We start from the raw sequence: 13,530 nt of genomic DNA, 5'->3' as shown, positions 1-13,530 counted from the left end.
TCTTCACTGCTGTCTGTATAAACATGGAAATATCTACACCGCTATCTGTATGAACATGGAAATATCTACACCCCTAACTCTTTGAACATGGAAATATCTACACCGCTATCTGCAAGAAAATGGAAATATTTACACAGCTATCTGCATATACACGGAAATATCTACAAAGATATTTCTTTACACATGGAAATAACTACACCGCTATCTCTATAAACATGGAAATATCTACACCACCATCTGTATGAACATGGAAATATCTGCACCGCCATCTGTATGAACATATAAATATCTACACCGCTATCTGTATAAACATGGAAATATCTACACCGCTATCTGTATAAGCATGGAAATATCTACACCGCTATCTGTATAAACATGGAAATATCTACACCGCTACCTGTATAAACATAGAAATATCAGCACCGCTATCTGTATGAACATGGAAATATCTACACAGCTATCTGTATGAAAATGGAAATATCTACACAACTATCTGCATATAAATGGAAATATCTACACAGCTATCTCTTTGCACATGGAAATATCTACACCGCTATCTCTATAAACATGGAAATATCTACACCGCCATCTGTATGAACATGGAAATATCTACACCGCCATCTGTATTAAGAAGGAGATATCTACACCGCTATCTGTATAAACATGGAAATATCTACACCGCTATCTGTATGAACATGGAAATATCTACACCGCTATCTGTATAAACACGGAAATATGTACACCGCTACCTGTATAAACATGGAAGTATCAGCACCGCTATCGGTATGAACATGGCAATATCTACACGGCTATCTGTATGAACACGGAAATATCTACACCGCTATCTGTATAAACATGTAAATATCTACACCGCTATCTTTATGAACATGGAAATATCTACACCGCTATCTGTTTGAACATGGAAATATCTACACCGCTATCTGCATGAAAATGGAAATACCTACACAGCTATCTGCATATACACGGAAATATCTACAAAGCTATTTCTTTACACATGGAAATAACTACACCGCTATCTCTATAAAAATGGAAATATCTACACCACCATCTGTATGAACATGGAAATATCTGCACCGCCATCTGTATGAACATATAAATATCTACACAGCCATCTGTATTAAGATGGAGATATCTACACCGCTATCTGTCTAAACATGGAAATATCTACACCTCTGTCTGTATAAACATGGAAATATCTACACCGCTATCTGTATAAACATGGAAATATCTACACCGCTACCTGTATAAACATGGAAATATCAGCACCGCTATCTGTATGAACTTGGAAATATCTACACCGCTATCTGAAAGAACATGGAAATATCTACACCGCTATCTGCATGAAAATGGAAATATCTACACAGCTATCTGCATATATATGGAAATATCTACAAAGCTATCTCTTTACACATGGAAATAACTACACCGCTATCTCTATAAACATGGAAATATCTACACCACTATCTGTATAAACATGGAAATATCTACACCGCTATCTGTATAAACATGGAAATATCTACACCGCTATCTGTATAAACATGGAAATACTTACACCGGTATCTGTATAAACATGGAATTATCTACACCGCTACCTGTATAAACATGGAAATATCAGCACCGCTATCTGTACAACCATGGAAATATCTACAACGCTATCTCTATGAACATGGAAATATCTACACCGCTATCTGAATGAACATGGAAATAGCTACACCACTATCTGTATGAACATGGAAATATCTACACCACTATCTGTATGAACATGGAAATATCTACACCGCTGTCTGTATGAACATGGAAATATATACACCGCTATCTGTATGAAGAAGGATATATCTACTCCGCTATCTGTGTAAACATGTATACATCTTCACCACTACCTGTTTAAACATGGAAATATCTACACAGCTATCTGTATGAACAAGGAAATATCTACACCGCTATCTGTTTGAACATGGAAATATCTACACCGCAATCTGCATGAAAATGGAAATATCTACAAAGCTATCTGCATATACATGGAAATATCTATAAAGCTATCTCTTTACACATGGAAATAACTACACCGCTATCTCTATAAACATGGAAATATCTACACCGCAATCTGTATGAACATGGAAATATCTGCACCGCCATCTGTATGATCATATAAATATCTACACCGCCATCTGTATTAAGATGGCGATATCTACTCCGCTATCTGTATAAACATGGAAATATCTACACCGATATCTGTATAAACATGGAAATATCTACACCGCTATCTGTATGAACATGGAAATATCTTCACCGCAATCTGTATGAACATGGATTTATCTACACACCCATCTGGATGAACATGGAAATATCTACACCGCTATCTGTATGAACATGGAAATAGGTACACCGCTATCTGTATGAACATGGCAATATCTACACGGCTATCTGTATGAACATGGAAATATCTTCACCGCTATCTGTATGAACATGGAAATATCTACACCGCTACCTGTATCAACATGGAAATATCAGCACCGCTATCTGTATGAACATGGAAATATCTACACAGCCTTCTGGATGAACATGGAAATATCTACACCGCTATCTGTATGAACATGGAAATATCTACACCGCTATCTGTATGAACATGGAAATATCTACACCACTATCTGTATGAACATGGAAATATTTACACCGCTATCTGTATGAACTTGGAAATATCTACAACACTATCTGTGCAAACATGCATACATCTTCACTGCTATCTGTATAAACATGGAAATATCTACACCGCTATCTGTATGAACATGGAAATATCTACACCGCTAACTCTTTGAAGATGGAAATATCTACACCGCTATCTGCAAGAAAATGGAAATATTTACACAGCTATCTGCATATACACGGAAATATCTACAAAGATATTTCTTTACACATGGAAATAACTACACCGCTATCTCTATAAACATGGAAATATCTACACCACCATCTGTATGAACATGGAAATATCTGCACCGCCATCTGTATGAACATATAAATATCTACACCGCTATCTGTATAAACATGGAAATATCTACACCGCTATCTGTATAAACATGGAAATATCTACACCGCTATCTGTATAAACATGGAAATATCTACACCGCTATCTGTATAAACATGGAAATATCTACACCGCTACCTGTATAAACATAGAAATATCAGCACCGCTATCTGTATGAACATGGAAATATCTACACCGCTATCTGTATGAACATGGAAATATCTTCACCGCCACCTGTATGAACATGAAAATATCTACACAGCCATCTGGATGAACATGGAAATATCTACACCGCTATATGTATGAACATGGAATTAGCTACACCAGTATCTGATTGAACATGGAAATATCTACACCGCTATCTGTATGAATATGGAAATATCTACACCGCTATCTGTATGAACATGGAAATATCTTCACCGCCATCTGTATGAACATGGATTTATCTACACACCCATCTGGATGAACATGGAAATATCTACACCGCTATCTGTATGAACATGGAAATAGGTACACCGCTATCTGTATGAACTTGGAAATATCTACACCACTATCTTTGCAAACATGCATACATCTTCACTGCTGTCTGTATAAACATGGAAATATCTACACCGCTATCTGTATGAACATGGAAATATCTACACCCCTAACTCTTTGAACATGGAAATATCTACACCGCTATCTGCAAGAAAATGGAAATATTTACACAGCTATCTGCATATACACGGAAATATCTACAAAGATATTTCTTTACACATGGAAATAACTACACCGCTATCTCTATAAACATGGAAATATCTACACCACCATCTGTATGAACATGGAAATATCTGCACCGCCATCTGTATGAACATATAAATATCTACACTGCTATCTGTATAAACATGGAAATATCTACACCGCTATCTGTATAAACATGGAAATATCTACACCGCTATCTGTATAAACATGGAAATATCTACACCGCTACCTGTATAAACATAGAAATATCAGCACTGCTATCTGTATGAACATGGAAATATCTACACCGCTATCTGTATGAAAATGGAAATATCTACACAACTATCTGCATATAAATGGAAATATCTACACAGCTATCTCTTTGCACATGGAAATATCTACACCGCTATCTCTATAAACATGGAAATATCTACACCGCCATCTGTATGAACATGGAAATATCTACACCGCCATCTGTATTAAGAAGGAGATATCTACACCGCTATCTGTATAAACATGGAAATATCTACACCGCTATCTGTATGAACATGGAAATATCTACACCGCTATCTGTATAAACACGGAAATATGTACACCGCTACCTGTATAAACATGGAAGTATCAGCACCGCTATCGGTATGAACATGGCAATATCTACACGGCTATCTGTATGAACACGGAAATATCTACACCGCTATCTGTATAAACATGTAAATATCTACACCGGTATCTTTATGAACATGGAAATATCTACACCGCTATCTGTTTGAACATCGAAATATCTACACCGCTATCTGCATGAAAATGGAAATATCTACACAGCTATCTGCACATACACGGAAATATCTACAAAGCTATTTCTTTACACATGGAAATAACTACACCGCTATCTCTATAAAAATGGAAATATCTACACCACCATCTGTATGAACATGGAAATATCTGCACCGCCATCTGTATGAACATATAAATATCTACACAGCCATCTGTATTAAGATGGAGATATCTACACCGCTATCTGTCTAAACATGGAAATATCTACACCGCTATCTGTATAAACATGGAAATATCTACACCGCTATCTGTATAAACATGGAAATATCTACACCGCTACTTGTATAAACATGGAAATATCAGCACCGCTATCTGTATGAACTTGGAAATATCTACACCGCTATCTGAAAGAACATGGAAATATCTAAACCGCTATCTGCATGAAAATGGAAATATCTACACAGCTATCTGCATATATATGGAAATATCTACAAAGCTATCTCTTTACACATGGAAATAACTACACCGCTATCTCTATAAACATGGAAATATCTACACCACTATCTGTATAAACATGGAAATACCTACACCGCTATCTGTATAAACATGGAAATATCTACACCGCTATCTGTATAAACATGGAAATACTTACACCGGTATCTGTATAAACATGGAATTATCTACACCGCTACCTGTATAAACATGGAAATATCAGCACCGCTATCTGTACAACCATGGAAATATCTACAACGCTATCTCTATGAACATGGAAATATCTACACCGCTATCTGTATGAACATGGAAATAGCTACACCGCTATCTGTATGAACATGGAAATATCTACACCACTATCTGTATGAACATGGAAATATCTACACCGCTGTCTGTATGAACATGGAAATATATACACCGCTATCTGTATGAAGAAGGATATATCTACACCGCTATCTGTGTAAACATGTATACATCTTCACCACTATCTGTTTAAACATGGAAATATCTACACAGCTATCTGTATGAACAAGGAAATATCTACACCGCTATCTGTTTGAACATGGAAATATCTACACCGCTATCTGCATGAAAATGGAAATATCTACAAAGCTATCTGCATATACATGGAAATATCTATAAAGCTATCTCTTTACACATGGAAATAACTACACCGCTATCTCTATAAACATGGAAATATCTACACCGCAATCTGTATGAACATGGAAATATCTGCACCGCCATCTGTATGATCATATAAATATCTACACCGCCATCTGTATTAAGATGGAGTTATCTACTCCGCTATCTGTATAAACATGGAAATATCTACACCGATATCTGTATAAACATGGAAATATCTACACCGCTATCTGTATGAACATGGAAATATCTTCACCGCAATCTGTATGAACATGGATTTATCTACACACCCATCTGGATGAACATGGAAATATCTACACCGCTATCTGTATGAACCTGGAAATAGGTACACCGCTATCTGTATGAACATGGAAATATCTACACCGCTATCTGTATGAACATGGAAATATCTTCACCGCTATCTGTATGAACATGGAAATATCTACACCGCTACCTGTATCAACATGGAAATATCAGCACCGCTATCTGTATGAACATGGAAATATCTACACAGCCTTCTGGATGAACATGGAAATATCTACACCGCTATCTGTATGAACATGGAAATATCTACACCGCTATCTGTATGAACATGGAAATATCTACACCACTATCTGTATGAACATGGAAATATTTACACCGCTATCTGTATGAACTTGGAAATATCTACACCACTATCTGTGCAAACATGCATACATCTTCACTGCTATCTGTATAAACATGGAAATATCTACACCGCTATCTGTATGAACATGGAAATATCTACACCGCTAACTCTTTGAACATGGAAATATCTACACCGCTATCTGCAAGAAAATGGAAATATTTACACAGCTATCTGCATATACACGGAAATATCTACAAAGATATTTCTTTACACATGGAAATAACTACACCGCTATCTCTATAAACATGGAAATATCTACACCACCATCTGTATGAACATGGAAATATCTGCACCGCCATCTGTATGAACATATAAATATCTACACCGCTATCTGTATAAACATGGAAATATCTACACCGCTATCTGTATAAACATGGAAATATCTACACCGCTATCTGTATAAACATGGAAATATCTACACCGCTATCTGTATAAACATGGAAATATCTACACCGCTACCTGTATAAACATAGAAATATCAGCACCGCTATCTGTATGAACATGGAAATATCTACACCGCTATCTGTATGAACATGGAAATATCTACACCGCTATCTGCATGAAAATGGAAATATCTACACAGCTATCTGCATATACATGGAAATATCTACAAAGCTATCTCTTTACACATGGAAATAACTACACCGCTATCTCTGTAAACATGGAAATATATACACCACTATCTGTATAAACATGGAAATATCTACACCGCTATCTGTATAAACATGGAAATATCTACACCGCTATCTGTATAAACATGGAAATATCTACACCGCTATCTGTATAAACATGGAATTATCTACACCACTGCCTGTATAAACATGGAAATATCAGCACCGCTATCTGTATGACCATGGAAATATCTACACCGCTATCTCTATGAACATGGAAATATCTACACCGCTATCTCTATGAACATGGAAATAGCTACACCGCTATCTGTATGAACATGGAAATATCTTCACCGCAATCTGTATGAACATGGATTTATCTACACACCCATCTGGATGAACATGGAAATATCTACACCGCTATCTGTATGAACATGGAAATAGGTACACCGCTATCTGTATGAACATGGAAATATCTACACCGCTATCTGTATGAACATGGAAATATCTTCACCGCTATCTGTATGAACATGGAAATATCTACACCGCTACCTGTATCAACATGGAAATATCAGCACCGCTATCTTTATGAACATGGAAATATCTACACAGCCTTCTGGATGAACATGGAAATATCTACACCGCTATCTGTATGAACATGGAAATATCTACACCGCTATCTGTATGAACATGGAAATATCTACACCACTATCTGTATGAACATGGAAATATTTACACCGCTATCTGTATGAACTTGGAAATATCTACACCACTATCTGTGCAAACATGCATACATCTTCACTGCTATCTGTATAAACATGGAAATATCTACACCGCTATCTGTATGAGCATGGAAATATCTACACCGCTAACTCTTTGAACATGGAAATATCTACACCGCTATCTGCAAGAAAATGGAAATATTTACACAGCTATCTGCATATACACGGAAATATCTACAAAGATATTTCTTTACACATGGAAATAACTACACTGCTATCTCTATAAACATGGAAATATCTACACCACCATCTGTATGAACATGGAAATATCTGCACCGCCATCTGTATGAACATATAAATATCTACACCGCTATCTGTATAAACATGGAAATATCTACACCGCTATCTGTATAAACATGGAAATATCTACACCGCTATCTGTATAAACATGGAAATATCTACACCGCTATCTGTATAAACATGGAAATATCTACACCGCTACCTGTATAAACATAGAAATATCAGCACCGCTATCTGTATGAACATGGAAATATCTACACCGCTATCTGTATGAACATGGAAATATCTACACCGCTATCTGCATGAAAATGGAAATATCTACACAGCTATCTGCATATACATGGAAATATCTACAAAGCTATCTCTTTACACATGGAAATAACTACACCGCTATCTCTGTAAACATGGAAATATATACACCACTATCTGTATAAACATGGAAATATCTACACCGCTATCTGTATAAACATGGAAATATCTACACCGCTATCTGTATAAACATGGAAATATCTACACCGCTATCTGTATAAACATGGAATTATCTACACCACTGCCTGTATAAACATGGAAATATCAGCACCGCTATCGGTATGACCATGGAAATATCTACACCGCTATCTCTATGAACATGGAAATATCTACACCGCTATCTGTATGAACATGGAAATATCTTCACCGCCATCTGTATGAACATGGATATATCCACACAGTCATCTGGATGAACACGGAAATATCTACACCGCTATCTGTATGAGCATGGAAATATCTACACCGCTATCTGTGTAAACATGTATACATCTTCACCACTATCTGTTTAAACATGGAAATATCTACACAGCTATCTGTATGAACAAGGAAATATCTACACCGCTATCTGTTTGAACATGGAAATATCTACACCGCTATCTGCATGAAAATGGAAATATCTACAAAGCTATCTGCATATACATGGAAATATCTATACAGCTATCTCTTTACACATGGAAATAACTACACCGCTATCTCTATAAACATGGAAATATCTACACCGCCATCTGTAAGAACATGGAAATATCTGCACCGCCATCTGTATGATCATATAAATATCTACACCGCCATCTGTATTAAGATGGAGATATCTACTCCGCTATCTGTATAAACATGGAAATATCTACACCGATATCTGTATGAACACGGAAATATCTACACCGCTATCTGTATGAACATGGAAATATCTTCACCGCCACCTGTATGAACATGAAAATATCTACACAGCCATCTGGATGAACATGGAAATATCTACACCGCTATATGTATGAACATGGAATTAGCTACACCGGTATCTGATTGAACATGGAAATATCTACACCGCTATCTGTATGAATATGGAAATATCTACACCGCTATCTGTATGAACATGGAAATATCTTCACCGCCATCTGTATGAACATGGATTTATCTACACACCCATCTGGATGAACATGGAAATATCTACACCGCTATCTGTATGAACATGGAAATAGGTACACCGCTATCTGTATGAACATGGAAATATCTACACCGCTATCTGTATGAACATGGAAATATCTTCACCGCTATCTGTATGAACATGGAAATATCTACACCGCTACCTGTATCAACATGGAAATATCAGCACCGCTATCTGTATGAACATGGAAATATCTACACAGCCTTCTGGATGAACATGGAAATATCTACACCGCTCTCTGTATGAACATGGAAATATCTACACCGCTATCTGTATGAACATGGAAATATCTACACCACTATCTGTATGAACATGGAAATATTTACACCGCTATCTGTATGAACTTGGAAATATCTACACCACTATCTGTGCAAACATGCATACATCTTCACTGCTGTCTGTATAAACATGGAAATATCTACACCGCTATCTGTATGAACATGGAAATATCTACACCCCTAACTCTTTGAACATGGAAATATCTACACCGCTATCTGCAAGAAAATGGAAATATTTACACAGCTATCTGCATATACACGGAAATATCTACAAAGATATTTCTTTACACATGGAAATAACTACACCGCTATCTCTATAAACATGGAAATATCTACACCACCATCTGTATGAACATGGAAATATCTGCACCGCCATCTGTATGAACATATAAATATCTACACTGCTATCTGTATAAACATGGAAATATCTACACCGCTATCTGTATAAACATGGAAATATCTACACCGCTATCTGTATAAACATGGAAATATCTACACCGCTACCTGTATAAACATAGAAATATCAGCACCGCTATCTGTATGAACATGGAAATATCTACACCGCTATCTGTATGAAAATGGAAATATCTACACAACTATCTGCATATAAATGGAAATATCTACACAGCTATCTCTTTGCACATGGAAATATCTACACCGCTATCTCTATAAACATGGAAATATCTACACCGCCATCTGTATGAACATGGAAATATCTACACCGCCATCTGTATTAAGAAGGAGATATCTACACCGCTATCTGTATAAACATGGAAATATCTACACCGCTATCTGTATGAACATGGAAATATCTACACCGCTATCTGTACAAACACGGAAATATGTACACCGCTACCTGTATAAACATGGAAGTATCAGCACCGCTATCGGTATGAACATGGCAATATCTACACGGCTATCTGTATGAACACGGAAATATCTACACCGCTATCTGTATAAACATGTAAATATCTACACCGCTATCTTTATGAACATGGAAATATCTACACCGCTATCTGTTTGAACATGGAAATATCTACACCGCTATCTGCATGAAAATGGAAATATCTACACAGCTATCTGCATATACATGGAAATATCTACAAAGCTATCTCTTTACACATGGAAATAACTACACCGCTATCTCTGTAAACATGGAAATATATACACCACTATTTGTATAAACATGGAAATATCTACACCGCTATCTGTATAAACATGGAAATATCTACACCGCTATCTGTATAAACATGGAAATATCTACACCGCTATCTGTATAAACATGGAATTATCTACACCACTGCCTGTATAAACATGGAAATATCAGCACCGCTATCTGTATGACCATGGAAATATCTACACCGCTATCTCTATGAACATGGAAATATCTACACCGCTATCTGTATGAACATGGAAATAGCTACACCGCTATCTGTATGAACATGGAAATATCTACACCACTATCTGTATGAACATGGAAATATCTACACCGCTGTCTGTATGAACATGGAAATATCTACACCACTATCTCTATGAACATGGAAACATCTTCACCGCCATCTGTATGAACATGGATATATCTACACAGCCATCTGGATGAACACGGAAGTATCTACACCGCTATCTGTATGAGCATGGAAATATCTACACCGCTTTCTGTGTAAACATGTATACATCTTCACCGCTATCTGTATAAACATGGAAATATCTACACCGCTATCTGTATGAACATGGAAATATCTACACCGCTATCTGTTTGAACATGGAAATATCTACACCGCTATCTGAATGAAAATGGAAATATTTACACAGCTATCTGCATATACACGGAAATATCTACACCGCTATCTGTTTGAACATGGAAATATCTACACCGCTATCTGCATGAAAATGGAAATATTTACACAGCTATCTGCATATACACGGAAATATCTACAAAGCTATTTCTTTACACATAGAAATAACTACACCGCTATCTCTATAAACATGGAAATATGTACACCACCATCTGTATGAACATGGAAATATCTGCACCGCCATCTGTATGAACATATAAATATCTACACCGCCATCTGTATTAAGATGGAGATATCTACACCGCTATCTGTATAAACATGGAAATATCTACACCGCTATCTGTATAAACATGGAAATATCTACACCGCTATGTCTATAAACATGGAAATATCTACACCGCTACCTGTATAAAGATGGAAACATCAGCACCGCTATCTGTATGAACATGGAAATATCTACACCGCTATCTGTATGAACATGGAAATATCTACACCGCTATCTGCATGAAAATAGAAATATCTACACAGCTATCTGCATATACATGGAAATATCTACAAAGCTATCTCTTTACACATGGAAATAACTACACCGCTATCTCTATAAACATGGAAATATCTACACCACTATCTGTATAAACATGGAAATATCTACACCGCTATCTGTATAAACATGGAAATATCTACACCGCTACCTGTATAAACATGGAAATATCAGCTCCGCTATGTGTATTAACATGGAAATACCTACACTGCTATCTGTATGAACATGGAAATATCTACACCGATATCTGTATGAACATGGAAATATCTTCACCACCATCTGTATGAACATAGATATATGTACACAGCCATCTGGATGAACATGGAAATATCAGCACCGCTGTCTGTATGAACATGGAAATATCAACACCACTATCTGTATGAACATGGAAATATCTACAACGCTATCTGTATGAACATGGAAATATCTTCACCGCCATCTGTATGAACATGGATATATCTACAAAGCCATCTGGATGAACACGGAAATATCTACACCGCTATCTGTATGAGCATGGAAATATCTACACCGCTATCTGTGTAAACATGTATACATCTTCACAACTATCTGTTTAAACATGGAAATATCTACACTGCTATCTGCATGAACATGGAAATATCTACACCGCTATCTGTTTGAACATGGAAATATCTACACCGCTATCTGCATGAAAATGGAAATATCTACAAAGCTATCTGCATATACATGAAAATATCTATACAGCTATCTCTTTACACATGGAAATAACTACACCGCTATCTCTATAAACATGGAAATATCTACACCGCCATCTGTATGAACATGGAAATATCTGCACCGCCATCTGTATGATCTTATAATTATCTACACCGCCATCTGCATGAACATGGAAATATCAGCATAGCCATCTGTATGATCATATAAATATCTACACCGCCATCTGTATTAAGATGGAGATATCTACTCCGCTATCTGTATAAACATGGAAATATATACACCGATATCTGTATAAACATGGAAATATCTACACCGCAATCTGTATGAACATGGAAATATCTTCACCGCCATCTGTATGAACATGAATTTATCTACACACCCATCTGGATGAACATGGAAATATCTACACCGCTATCTGTATGAACATGGAAATAGCTACACCGCTATCTGTATGAACATGGAAATATCTACACCGCTATCTGTATGAACATGGAAATATCTACACCGCTATCTGTTTTAACATGCATACATCTTCACCGCTATCTGTATAAACATGGAAATATCTACACCGCTATCTGTATGAACATGGAAATATCTACACCGCCATCTGTATGAACATGGAAATATCTGCACCGCCATCTGTATGAACATATAAATATATACACCGCCATCTGTATTAAGAAGGAGATATCTACACCGCTATCTGTATAAACATGGAAATATCTACACTGCTATCTGTATAAACATGGAAATAACTACACCGCTATCTGTGTAAACATG

The sequence above is a fragment of the Gorilla gorilla genome, chromosome 7 (assembly GCF_029281585.2).
Source record: "Gorilla gorilla gorilla isolate KB3781 chromosome 7, NHGRI_mGorGor1-v2.1_pri, whole genome shotgun sequence".
Taxonomy (NCBI): Eukaryota; Metazoa; Chordata; class Mammalia; order Primates; family Hominidae; genus Gorilla; species Gorilla gorilla.
This window is presented reverse-complemented; position numbering follows the sequence as displayed.